The sequence below is a fragment of the Cicer arietinum genome, chromosome 1, assembly GCF_000331145.2.
Source record: "Cicer arietinum cultivar CDC Frontier isolate Library 1 chromosome 1, Cicar.CDCFrontier_v2.0, whole genome shotgun sequence".
NCBI classification, from domain to species: Eukaryota; Viridiplantae; Streptophyta; class Magnoliopsida; order Fabales; family Fabaceae; genus Cicer; species Cicer arietinum.
This window is the reverse complement of record NC_021160.2, coordinates 52,769,467-52,781,434: the sequence shown is the minus strand read 5'-3', so window position 1 is coordinate 52,781,434 and position 11,968 is coordinate 52,769,467. Positions and strand designations below refer to the sequence as shown.

The 11,968-nt window shown below is 29.9% G+C and overlaps 1 protein-coding gene and 4 non-coding genes across 5 annotated transcripts in view; all 5 read right to left on the bottom strand.

Moving 5' to 3' along the window:
• Positions 1 to 130, bottom strand: LOC113785239 (small nucleolar RNA snoR135). Its single transcript, XR_003471391.1, has one exon. It is a non-coding gene; the product is annotated as a small nucleolar RNA snoR135 (small nucleolar RNA).
• LOC101497780 (large ribosomal subunit protein eL27-like) overlaps positions 1 to 1,042 on the bottom strand; it is a 1,922-nt gene extending 880 nt beyond the window's left edge. The window contains exon 1 of the mRNA XM_004486733.4: positions 906 to 1,042. The gene's annotated coding sequence lies outside the window, so the exon portion shown is untranslated. The remainder of the gene's footprint in view (positions 1 to 905) is intronic.
• LOC113785237 (small nucleolar RNA snoR135) lies at positions 234 to 378 on the bottom strand. Its single transcript, XR_003471389.1, has one exon. It is a non-coding gene; the product is annotated as a small nucleolar RNA snoR135 (small nucleolar RNA).
• LOC113785236 (small nucleolar RNA snoR135) lies at positions 479 to 623 on the bottom strand. Its single transcript, XR_003471388.1, has one exon. It is a non-coding gene; the product is annotated as a small nucleolar RNA snoR135 (small nucleolar RNA).
• An 8,132-nt stretch (positions 1,043 to 9,174) lies between the features above and the next one.
• On the bottom strand, positions 9,175 to 9,319 carry LOC113785238 (small nucleolar RNA snoR135). Its single transcript, XR_003471390.1, has one exon. It is a non-coding gene; the product is annotated as a small nucleolar RNA snoR135 (small nucleolar RNA).
• Between the last annotated feature and the right edge of the window lie 2,649 nt (positions 9,320 to 11,968).

The following is an 11,968-nucleotide window of genomic DNA, read 5'->3' as shown; positions in this document are numbered from 1 at the left end:
GATTGATGTGATTTTCAAGCATATAAAATGAAACACAACTGCCCATTTTCTCAAATCAATATTGCAAGGGAACACTTTCAGAAGAGTGCATTGATAACAGCACAACACTGATACACACTATCCCTGCTTTATAACAAAATATCATATATTATTTAAATTCATCAAATTTTCACAATCATAAAAATTATTTTAAAATAACATTAAGAAAAAGAGAGAAATTGTATAAAGAGAAAAGATGTCGGGAAAATGATTGTTGTGATTTTCAACAATAAAAATTGAAACACAACTGCCCATTTTCTCAAATTAATATTGCAAGGGAACACTTTCAGAAAAGTACATTGATCAAAGCACAACACTGATACACACTATCCCTGCTTTCTAACAAAATATCATATATTGTAAATCCATCAAATTTTCAAAATCATAAATATTAATTTAAAATAACATTAAGAAAAGGGAGAAATTGTATAAAAAGACAAAATATAGAGAAAATGATTGTTGTGATTTTCAACCGTTTAAAATGAATCACAACTGCCCATTTTCTCAAATTAATATTGCAAGGGAACACTTTCAGAAGAGTGCATTGATCAAAGCACAACACTGATACACACTATCCCTGCTTTCTAACAAAACATCATATACTTCCATTGCTGATTAAATAATCTAAAACTTAATAATAATAAAACCAATAAGATCTATCATAAACAAATCAATTTGTCAAAAAATAATAATAACATCATAAACATATCACAATGAAACGAAGAAGAAGCTAAAAATATAGCAGACAAATGACAGTGATTGATAAACACGACAAATTATAGCTTTCTAACAAAATATAATCTACATCTTTTGTTGATTAAAGAAATTTATAAAAACTAAAAATGATAAAAACAACAAGAACTTACATAAACGCAACCAAAAGAAACAAAGGGTGGATTTTTTCTGAGGACGCAGTGCGAGGGGATGCATCAAAACCCTAAACTATATCCGACAATTTGTAATGCGTCGTATTGGGCCTGGTGTGAATTAAAATACTATAATGGGCCCATCTCTTTAAAAAATACTTACTATTTTCACCTCCGTATATTTTATAATACACTTACTAACGACATAATCATTTTCTTCTAAAAAAAAGTTTGATCATTTTTCCATCAAAATCCCCCTATCGTAAAGTCCACATCCACTATGAATCGTATCTATGGGAAATGTACTGTGCACCCTACAGTTTTACCTCCCACCCCCCCATATTTTGTTATTGACCAATCTACCCTTTTTTACTTTATATAAAATTCCTCAACAAAGTTATCACACTCTTTTATCACCCCCACTTTCGAAAGTTACACAAAAAATTTTACTATTCGAAAGTTTCAAACTTTTGAAACAATCAGAGGTCATATTTCAACAATATTTTTGAAACTTTTGTCAAAAAACCAAAGATTCGAAATGCAATTTTTTCAGAAAAACAAAACCTTCGAAACTTTGGTTGGATCTGAAACTTTCGAAGGTTTCGTTAAATTCGAAACTTCTGAAACACAAACTTTCGGAAGTTTTGTTGAAGATGAAAGTTCTGAAACGTAATTTTCCAGAAACATTCGAAGTTACACAGTTTCGAAAGTTTCGAGAAATGCGAAAGTTTCGAAAATTTCAATTTTTTTTAAATTTATTATTATTTATATTTATTACTATTTTTTAAATTATGTATGAGTAAAGTTGAGGTTTCTGCCTCAAGAAATAGAATAGATTCTACCGAAAAATTCATCACTGATCAGGTATTAATATTACTGATAATCCATCACAGATAAATTTTTTATTATAACTATATATTTGATATTTTATTTGAAACATATTTTGTAGGTATTTCCTTCACGAGAAGCTGTGTTTGAATGGGCAAAAACCATTGGAAGAGAAAATGGAATTTTAATTGTTACCACTCGTTCAAATAAAGCAACCAGAAAGATGGGAAGAAAAGACAAATTGATTTTGGGATGCGAAAGAGGTGGAAGATATAAATCAAAATCAAAATCAACAGTAACTTGTTCTCATAAAGAAAATTGTCCGTTTACTCTCAGATGTATACCGTTAAGTGTTGGTGAAGGATGGAAAATTAGTATTCGTTGTGGAACACACAATCATGATCTACTTGATACTGTAACTGGTCATTCTTATTTGGGGCGTTTAATTGAAGAAGAGAGGAAATTTGTCAATGACATGACAAAGTATAAGCTTGCCCCCAGATTCATTCTAAATGCTTTGAAAGTGAGAAATAAAGCTAATCTGACAATTCCAAGTCAATATATATAAAGCAATGAGTACTTATCGATCACCATTGAGAGGTTCGTACACAGAAATGCAGCATCTGTTGAAGTTAATACAACAAGAAAATTATGTGTATTGGACAAGAAGACGGGAGAATTCTGATGTTTTGACAGATATATTTTGGACGCATATTGATTGTATAAAATTGTTAAACACGTTTCATTTTGTTTTGATATGTGATAGCACATACAAAACAAATAGATATCGGTTACCACTACTTGAAATTGTCGGTGTCACATCTACTAGTTTGACATTTTCTGTTGGATTTGCTTATTTGAAACAAGAGCGACAAGATAACTTCATTTGGACATTTGAAAAGGTACGAAAGTTGTTCAAATATGAGACTTTAATTTCTAAAGTTATTGTGACTGATAGAGATCTTGCCATGATGACCAATAGAGGGATGCATTTGGGGAACACAACATCTAACACGTATTTTTAAATTTGATTTGTTTGTTTTAGAAAATATGATTTACTAGTTTATGTGATTTATTTTAATTTGTATTGTTTAATTTATTTGTAGAGTTGAGTCTGCCCATTGGAGATTGAAAAACATGCTGCAAACTAGTTTTGGTGATTTGTGTAAAAGTTGGGATGTTGTGAATATGATGTTGAAGAACCAAATATGTATCATTCAGTCTTCTTTTCGGAAAACCATCAAGGATGTTGAGCACGGGTATAATTCATCATTCTTTCAAAGTCTGCATCATTGTGTATCAAGGAAATGTTTTAAAAAAATTGACAAACAGTTGCAGAGAGTGAAGATTGTAGGTACTGACAAAACAATATGTGGTTGCTCAATCAGAACAACTCATGGATTACCATGTGCTTGTGAGTTGGCAAAGTTGCAAATATCTGGTAATGTTATCCCTTTAGATAACATTCATGTTTTTTAGAGAAAGTTAAGCCTTGAGAATGAATTGGAGGATGAAGAATCTTTATCAGATTATGACTTTTTAGAAGAGTTAGAAGCAATGAAAGCGTACATGAAGAAACACGATATTGTAAGTCAAAGGATATTCAGGGTTAAGGTGCGTGAAGTTGTATTTCCACATACAACACCAATACTTGCACCACTAGAGAATGTGAGAACCAAGGGAGCAAGTAAAAAGAAGAAAGAATTTGATACTCCTTGTGATCCGTTATATTGGGAGTATGTTGATGCCTCTCAAGAATCTACAAAGCAACCATCTCAACGTTCTGCAAGGCAACCATCTCAACGTTCTGCAAGGTAACCATCTCAACGTTTTGTAAGGCAACCATCTTAATCATCACAGTATTCTCCAAAACAACCATTTTACACACATTTTTCTACTCTTATACATCCGTATATTGAGGAGATAATAGATGTGGTGGCTGATGGAAATTGTGGGTTTCGCGCAATTGCAGCATTGTTAGGTTGGACTGAAGAATCTTGGCCTTTAGTTCGAACACAATTGGATAAAGAGATTCGTCTACATCAAGACCTTTATGCCAATGTGTTCGATGACAATGTTGAATCAGTGCGAAACTCGTTGAAAATATCAAGACTGGGTGCTCAATGACAAGATAAGTGGATGTGTTTATCAGACTTGGGTTACGTGATAGCAACACTATATAATATCATATTGGTGTCGTTGTCTCGTAATCTGAATATGACATTTTTTCCGCTAAACAAAGCATCGCCGTCAAAAGAATGTTTACTAGCAATTGGATTCGTCAATGAAAATCATTGGGTACATGTAAAATTTATTAGAGTTTATTAAATTAAATTAATTAGCATTGTTTATGATATTAGCATTGTTTATTAAATTAAATTTATTATTGTTTATGATATTAAATTAAGTTTATTAATGTTTAATATTTTATTGTTCAGATCAAGTTGAAGTCTAATTGTCTTTTGCCACCTACCTCACAAAAATGGAAAGACTATTGTAGTGAATGTGCAAAGACATGAGAATTAGCTTGTGCAACACGTATGAAGCAATGGGAACACATTGATCCATCATTTAGCAAATCATCTTGTATTTCATTAAATGAAGATTAGAATATAATTTAATATATTGTATTTCATTACGTGTTATCATTTACGTTATCATTACGTGTTATCATTTACGTTGTCATTTACGTTTCAAAATATAATTTAATATATTGTTGTCATTTACGTTTCAAAATATAAAAACACAATTCGATTAACACATTCGATAATCTCAAAATAACACATTCGATAATCTCAAAATATCTCAATATAAAACAGAACGATTAAATATTCAGTCATACATAACACAATAACACAATAACTAATTGTCATACAAGCGACATAATTCACTCAATATGTCATGAATCTCACTAAATGGTGTTACCATATCTAAGACCCTATGTGCAAGCTCAGCTGCTCTACAGTCTCTACGATCTCTACGGTCTCTACCAGCATGTGCAGACGATGATGGACCAGCATGTGCAGCAACAGTAGTATGTGGACTCGAAGGTGCAACAATGGATGGAGGGAGAATCAGAGGATGTGAAACACTAATGTACCATACACAGTAGTCTGCAATGACCTCTCCAGGAAAAGTCGCAACATGATATAGTCTCCGAAAGGTCTCTATAGATGATCTCATAGTACTCTGTCAGATCCAATCTATATGTCCGACATCAGAGGAACGTCACACGGAATGCACTGAATACGACCAAACTGTCGAAGACATCGCTCTGGCAAATATGGGACTGAGACTCCACCACATCGAAGATATCCAGAAAACATCGAAATCGATACAAACGGATGATTAGCTCGATCATCATCATATGGTGTAAACACTACATCCTCGAGCAACAACGCATCAAGTCTCCGACGATATGCCATCAATCCACCTTCAACAGCAAGTTTTGCAGTCCACCTACATGCTCTTGGAAGATGCACAGGAACCACTCCTCTATCACCCCGCTTATAGATCCTAGGGAAGTGCTCGTAAATCCAACACTGCAACATAATTAACATAATAAAATAACAAATTAATAATTAAATAAATAAATGACACAGCTTAATATAAATGATATATCTGTAGTAGGGTCATATAACCTCCCAGTTGTCGAGTGTCGTGGACAGCTCCATCTCCCAAGTTGTCATAAAGGAAAACCAATGCCGCAGAAGCCCACGAGTAGTCTCGACAACGATGTAAATCAATAAAAAGAGTAATGTATTTCGCCTCAACACGCGTATGTGTTTTATCGGCGAAAATAGTGCAGCCAACTAAATGCAACAGATACGTTCTAGCCGCACATTCAAACTGGTTAGTTTGAATGAGACGACTATATAAATCACACAACCATTACAATCTATATTGGGCACATTTGTTATAACTAATCTCAGCACATGCTTCCTCCCATGTTGCACCTAAGTACTCGTGTGCAGCTCTTGCAGCATTATTAGTATTCATATTCAAAGGTGCATCAAAAAATTTACCATGTGGTGAGATGTGAAGGAGAGTCGCGACATCGTCTAAGGTGATAGTCATCTCTCCAAATGGCAGATGAAATGAGCTGGTCTCTCTGTGCCATCTTTCAACAAATGCGGATATCAGACCATCATCAACCATTGTGAGGTAGCCTGAAGATAGAAGCATCAACCCAGATTCCTGAATCCAATGCTTTACAGGAGCTGGCATAGGAACTTCTGCAAACTTCTTCAGTTTCAATCCGTGAGTAATTACCTTTAGTGATCCACGATCCTGCGAGTAATTACAGAACAATTGAGATTAATTAAATAAACTTAAACATAAATAAACTTACACATAAATAAACAAATAATTAAACATATATATAAATATACAATTAATTAATTAAACTTAAAAATAAATATAATTAAACATTTATATTAATATATAATTAATTAAATAAACTTAAACTTAAACATAAATATAATTAAACATTTAGATTAATATATAATTAATTAAATAAACTTAAAATAAATATAATTAAACATTTAATTAATATATAATTAATTAAATAAACTTAAACTTAAAAATAAATATAATTAAACATTTATATTAATATATAATTAATTAAATAAACTTAAACACAAATAAACAAATAATTAAATATAAAAATAAATTAACATGTACCTCTCCTTCCCATAACCTCTGAGCCACGTGATGCTCGTACTGTGTCACAGACATGTCACCGTCCGTCCTCCGGGAAATCCAGTCTGCTGATCCTGATCATCAATATCAGCAGCATCATCCGACTCATCAGCATCATCCGACTCATCAGCATCATCAGCATGTGCAGAAGTATCATGAATATCATTAGCGACATGCTCCATCTGTGGAGGCTGAGGGACATCCTCCTCCATATGTGCATGCTCGATGGACTCAACATCATCATCCTGGACCTCCTCTTGTCTTCGACGACGCTGCCTAATTGGACGATTTGCTTCGTTGCATCGTCTGTTTGATGCTGTTGGTGGAATTCTCTCTACACCATCACCTCTGCCACCTATCAAGTTACGAATAATTTGACCAAACACACCTCTCACTCTAGGCACTGCAATATACCAATATTAAAAATAAATGGAAAAATATATAAAAAACCCAAAAAACCATTTAGAAACTTTCACTGGAAACGAAACTTTCGAAACTTTGCATACATCTCAAAGTTTCGAAACGAAGCTTTTCGTAACTTTCAGAAACCTTCGAAAGTTTGTACCTCGAAACTTTCATATTCAACGAAACCTTCAAAACCTTTGTACTTCGAAAGTTTCAAGTTCAAAGAAAGTTTCGAATGTTTGAAAATTTCTGAAAAAAACATGTTTCGAAACTTTCATATTCAAAGAAAGTTTCGAAGGTTTGAAAATTTCTGAAAAAAAACATGTTTCGAAACTTTCATATTCAACGAAAGTTTCGAAGGTTGCCTTACTTTTGCACTTTGGATGTTTGAAAGGTTTGAAGTTTTGGTAGGGTGGGAGAATCGAATTTTTCAGAGTTTCGAAGAAATGGGTAAAAAAAGGAAAGTGTTTTTTTTTTAGGGTTTTATAGATAAAATAAGGGGCAATTTAGTCTTTTCCTTGTGGTTGAGGGGTGGGAGGTAAAAGAGAGGGGTGCACAGTACAATTCTCCTACTTAAATTGGTATTCTCTGTTTAACCCACTAAAATCACATACATAAATAGGCCCATCGGCTGGAATTATAAAAAACTAATTTTTTTAAAAAATGCACTTTAGTTGTGTTTTTTTTATTTCTACTGATTTTTTTAATAAATTAAGCTAAACTAAAAGGTTAAATTGATTCTTTGATTTGTCTAACCCAAACTAAAAGACTACGTTATGAACGCTCTACTTAAAAATATTGTTGTTAGTTTATTAATAATTTACTTTTATTTTTGTTAATAAATTTAATTATTGACAATATATTAAATCATGTAATTTTTTGGTTTTGTTTCAAATTATGAAATGTAAATTTATTTATTATAAGTTTAATTATTGTTGATAAATTTAATTATTGATGAGTTTAATTATAAGTTAACTAAGTAGAGTGAAACAATAAGTTTACTTACCCTTTTTTCGATAAGTAAACTCTAATAGACAATTCATTTAATTATCAGTTAATTGAAGGATTAGATTGATACTTGTATTAGACAGTTCATTGGATGAATTGGAAGACTGATACTTAACCTAAATCTAGAGAGGTTTCTCTTTGGTATGACATATGGTTGGATGCAAATTATCTATGTAATCTTGTTCCTTATATCCATATTAATGAGCCAATTTGAGGTTAAGGTATATGCATTTATACGATTGATGAAAAATATCTCACCTCACTACTCATATCCCTTTCAATGTTCAACCAACAGGTTCAAAGCATATTCATTGATTATTCATCTCAAGACGTTAAAATATGGCCACATTATTTGTCAGGTATTTATTCAGTTAACCATGTTTTTTGGGTTTCCAAACACCTCACTTTGTACCCTTCTTGCAAAAAACGTGGAGCTAGTCCCGACTCTCTACTCAACACCTTGCCCTATGTACAATGCTATTTGGGAAGCTTGTTGTTCACTAAAGATGCTACTTTTAATTTTTCGAATTTCACTTTTTAGTTCACTAATAGTATTTTATGAATCACTACTTGTTTGGTGATTTAACTTACAATGCTGGCTACATGAGTATTATTCTAGAGTCTGTTTCCTTTTCCCATGGTCTTTTTATTTGTTTCCCATAAATTTCATCTAATCTTTATTCAAAGTGCTAAATCTTATATAAAGTGCTTTTCTGATAGTTTAATGTATGGTACTATTAGTGACTTTGTTTTGAAATTTAACTGTTGATGGAAGATCATTGTCCTTAAAAAAAGATCATTAGTATTTGAAATTTAGGGTTTAGGGTTTAATGACTTTGTTTTGAAATTTACAATGACCAAACTCTATCACATGACACTATTAATATTGAAAAAACACTTATTTCAATCTAAAACATTTATTTCCATTAAAAAAAGTTCAATTAATATTTTTATGGGATTGATTCGATTCCTAATAGCTCTTAGGAGTAGAGTAGAATGTTTTCAAACACAAACACAGCATTGACTACACCCACTTTAGTAAAACTAAAATTTCTTTTTAAACCCTAAACCATTCTATAATATTAAAAACATACATTAACAAATTTTACTTTAATTAACAAATACCAACTTAAATGAAAATCTGAATGAGTTTGAAGAACAAAAAGCATTTGATTTGGAGCCATTATAGACATCAAATTTCATTTACTCGCAGCAAGATAATTGCATTTTGCATATCTTATATTCACCCAATTATAACAATCAATAAATTAATTTAAAATAACATTACGAAAAAGAGAGATATTGTTAAAAGAGAAATAAAAATGTAGGGAATAGGGAAAATGATTGTTGTGATTTTCAACAATATAAAATGAAACACAACTGCCCATTTTCTCAAATCAATATTGCAAGGGAACACTTTCAGAAGAGTGCATTGATAATAGCACAACACTGATACACACTATCCCTGCTTTCTCAAAAAATAGCATATACTTTTATCGCTGATCAAATAAATTTATAAACTAATAACAACAGAAACAATAAGATCTAACATAAACGAATCAATTTAACAAAAAATTATTCAATACCAACGAATCAAATTGTAACGAAGAAGAAACTATTAGTTGATTGATAAACACGAAGATTGAATGGTTTGGAAGAATGCAGTGCGTAAGTATATATAGGGAGGGGAAGCAGCGAAACCCTAAAGAATGTGTAATGCGGCGTTTTGGGCCTCGATTCAATTGAAATTACATATTGGGCCCATATGTGAAACATGGATTTACTATTATCACCCCCATATTTTATAATACACTTGCTTAACGAGTTTAATCATTTTCCCCCTCAAAATGCCCCTAGCATAAAGTCCACATTCACTCTGAATTATATCTACGATCTGCATTAAAAATTGTAAGACAAAAGTTAAAAATAAAATAGATGATAAATTTATTGTAAATAATTATCTACATTAAAAAAGACATTGTTAGTTTGTTAATGATAACATCAATTATAAAATAATTTAATTCTTTAGATCATCCTCGAACCAAAATTTCTAAATAACTAATATTATATTATATATTTTCTTTATTAAGTTTAATATATTATTTTTAAAAATATATTTTATTTTGTTCTTTATATTTTACCTTTATAAAGTTAATGCTAGTTTCAGCGTTCTACACTTCCACTTCCAGATACAAATTCATAATTGTAAAATATGAAACTAATAACATAATTAGTAACTTATATATAGATATATAATATAATCAATAACGTGTAAACATCATTTTATAATATGAAATCAAAGTTAGTTTATAGCATATTATCTTCATAAATGATTAACAGTATATTTATCGTTGTTAAAAATAAGACAATATCATTTAATTTATTATTTCAATCATAAAAATAAACATGACTAATTATTTACGAGATATGACGTATGTAATCCTTTGTATTTCATATATTATTCATATATGTTTCATGGTAGACATTGGTCAATATTATAATTTGTCACAAAATTAACAATATAACTAGTATAAAAGTCATTCACGCATGCTATAATTTGTACCATATTTCATACACCCATTTTCGTAAGGAGGGTTAACAATAATTTTAGTTAATTTGAATATAGTTTAAGAGTAAACCTATAGTTAATTTGTTGAATTTGCCTTGTGAATCAATTGAGCTGAAAGCAAATTCAACTTGTTAACAATAAGTTGAACTTCGAATATATAAAGTTTGGCTTTAATTGAAAGTGTCACATCACCTCTTTAAAAATTTACATTACTTTTATTTTAATTTTAATCATTAATAATTTGATCAATAATTATGATTTATTTCTCCTATATTCTCATTATAAAAAAAGTCATATATTTGATATATTCTCTCTCTTTGTATATAATTGATTTATTAATTAATATTAATATTGTAAGTTAGTATTATCGTAGTAGTTGTTAACTAGTTCTCTATCTATTTTGAATGTTGGTTGAATATGTTTTATGTTATAATTTTTAAATATCTAATTTATATTTATATTTTTCAATTAGACAATTATTTTATAAAAATATAACGTAAAAGTCAAAGATGTTGAGAATACAATTAGTTAGGATTATTTGTTAGTTTATAAATTTAGTTATTATTTAAGTCATATAGTTGACCTATTTGTACTATGTATTTTTATTTCTACAATCATGAATACAAGAAACTTTAAATTTTTTCTCTTTTAAATCTAAAGATGTCATCCTTCTTAACATGGTATCAAAATAATTATAATATCTATATTAAATGACATTTTTACTTATTTTTTCTAAAAAAAATCCAATTTTCTTAACAAATATCTAAAAATTTAATTTTTTTAATCATGTGCTTTGAATTAAAAAGTCAAACCGGGTTATTTCCGAATTTAAATCAAGTCAAATTCGAATTAATAAAAGAAAAAAATATTGATATTAAACTAAAGCTTGAATTGTACCAATCTCATGGAGTCAAGTTGAAGTAAGTTCAAGCTTTAATTAATTCCGCCCCTACTCATAGATATTAATTCCTGCATGCTTTAGAACCAGCATGTGTTTAGGTACACGAATGTAGTTGACAAAAAATATGTTTAGCAAATTATAAATATCCCCGCATGCTTTAGAACCAGCGTGTTTTACGTACATGGAATGCCATTCTGATTCTTTACATTTGACATATTACTCATATATTTAAATATATATATATATATATATATATATATATATATATATATATATATATTTGTTCTAAATAGATATATTTTGATTCTTTACATTTTACATATTATTCGTACATTATAAAATAGACTTGTTGGTAAAAGACAAAATTAATCTTCATTTATAAAGAATGTTGTTTAGGTTGGGTAGTTTTGAGCTAAGGAATTGAATAATTTGAGGGTAAAAAGATTAAGGTTTAAACTCTATTGAAAGAGAAAAAATAAACATAATATACTACAATCTAAAGTTCAAATCTAAATTAAATACAAAGTTAGATAACTATATATAATAAAAACATAAATAATAAACAAAAACTAAAGAGATAATTGTTTAGAAGAAATTGAATTCAAATCCTAAAAAATTATTAATTAGATTTTATTTTATCTTCCGAACAAA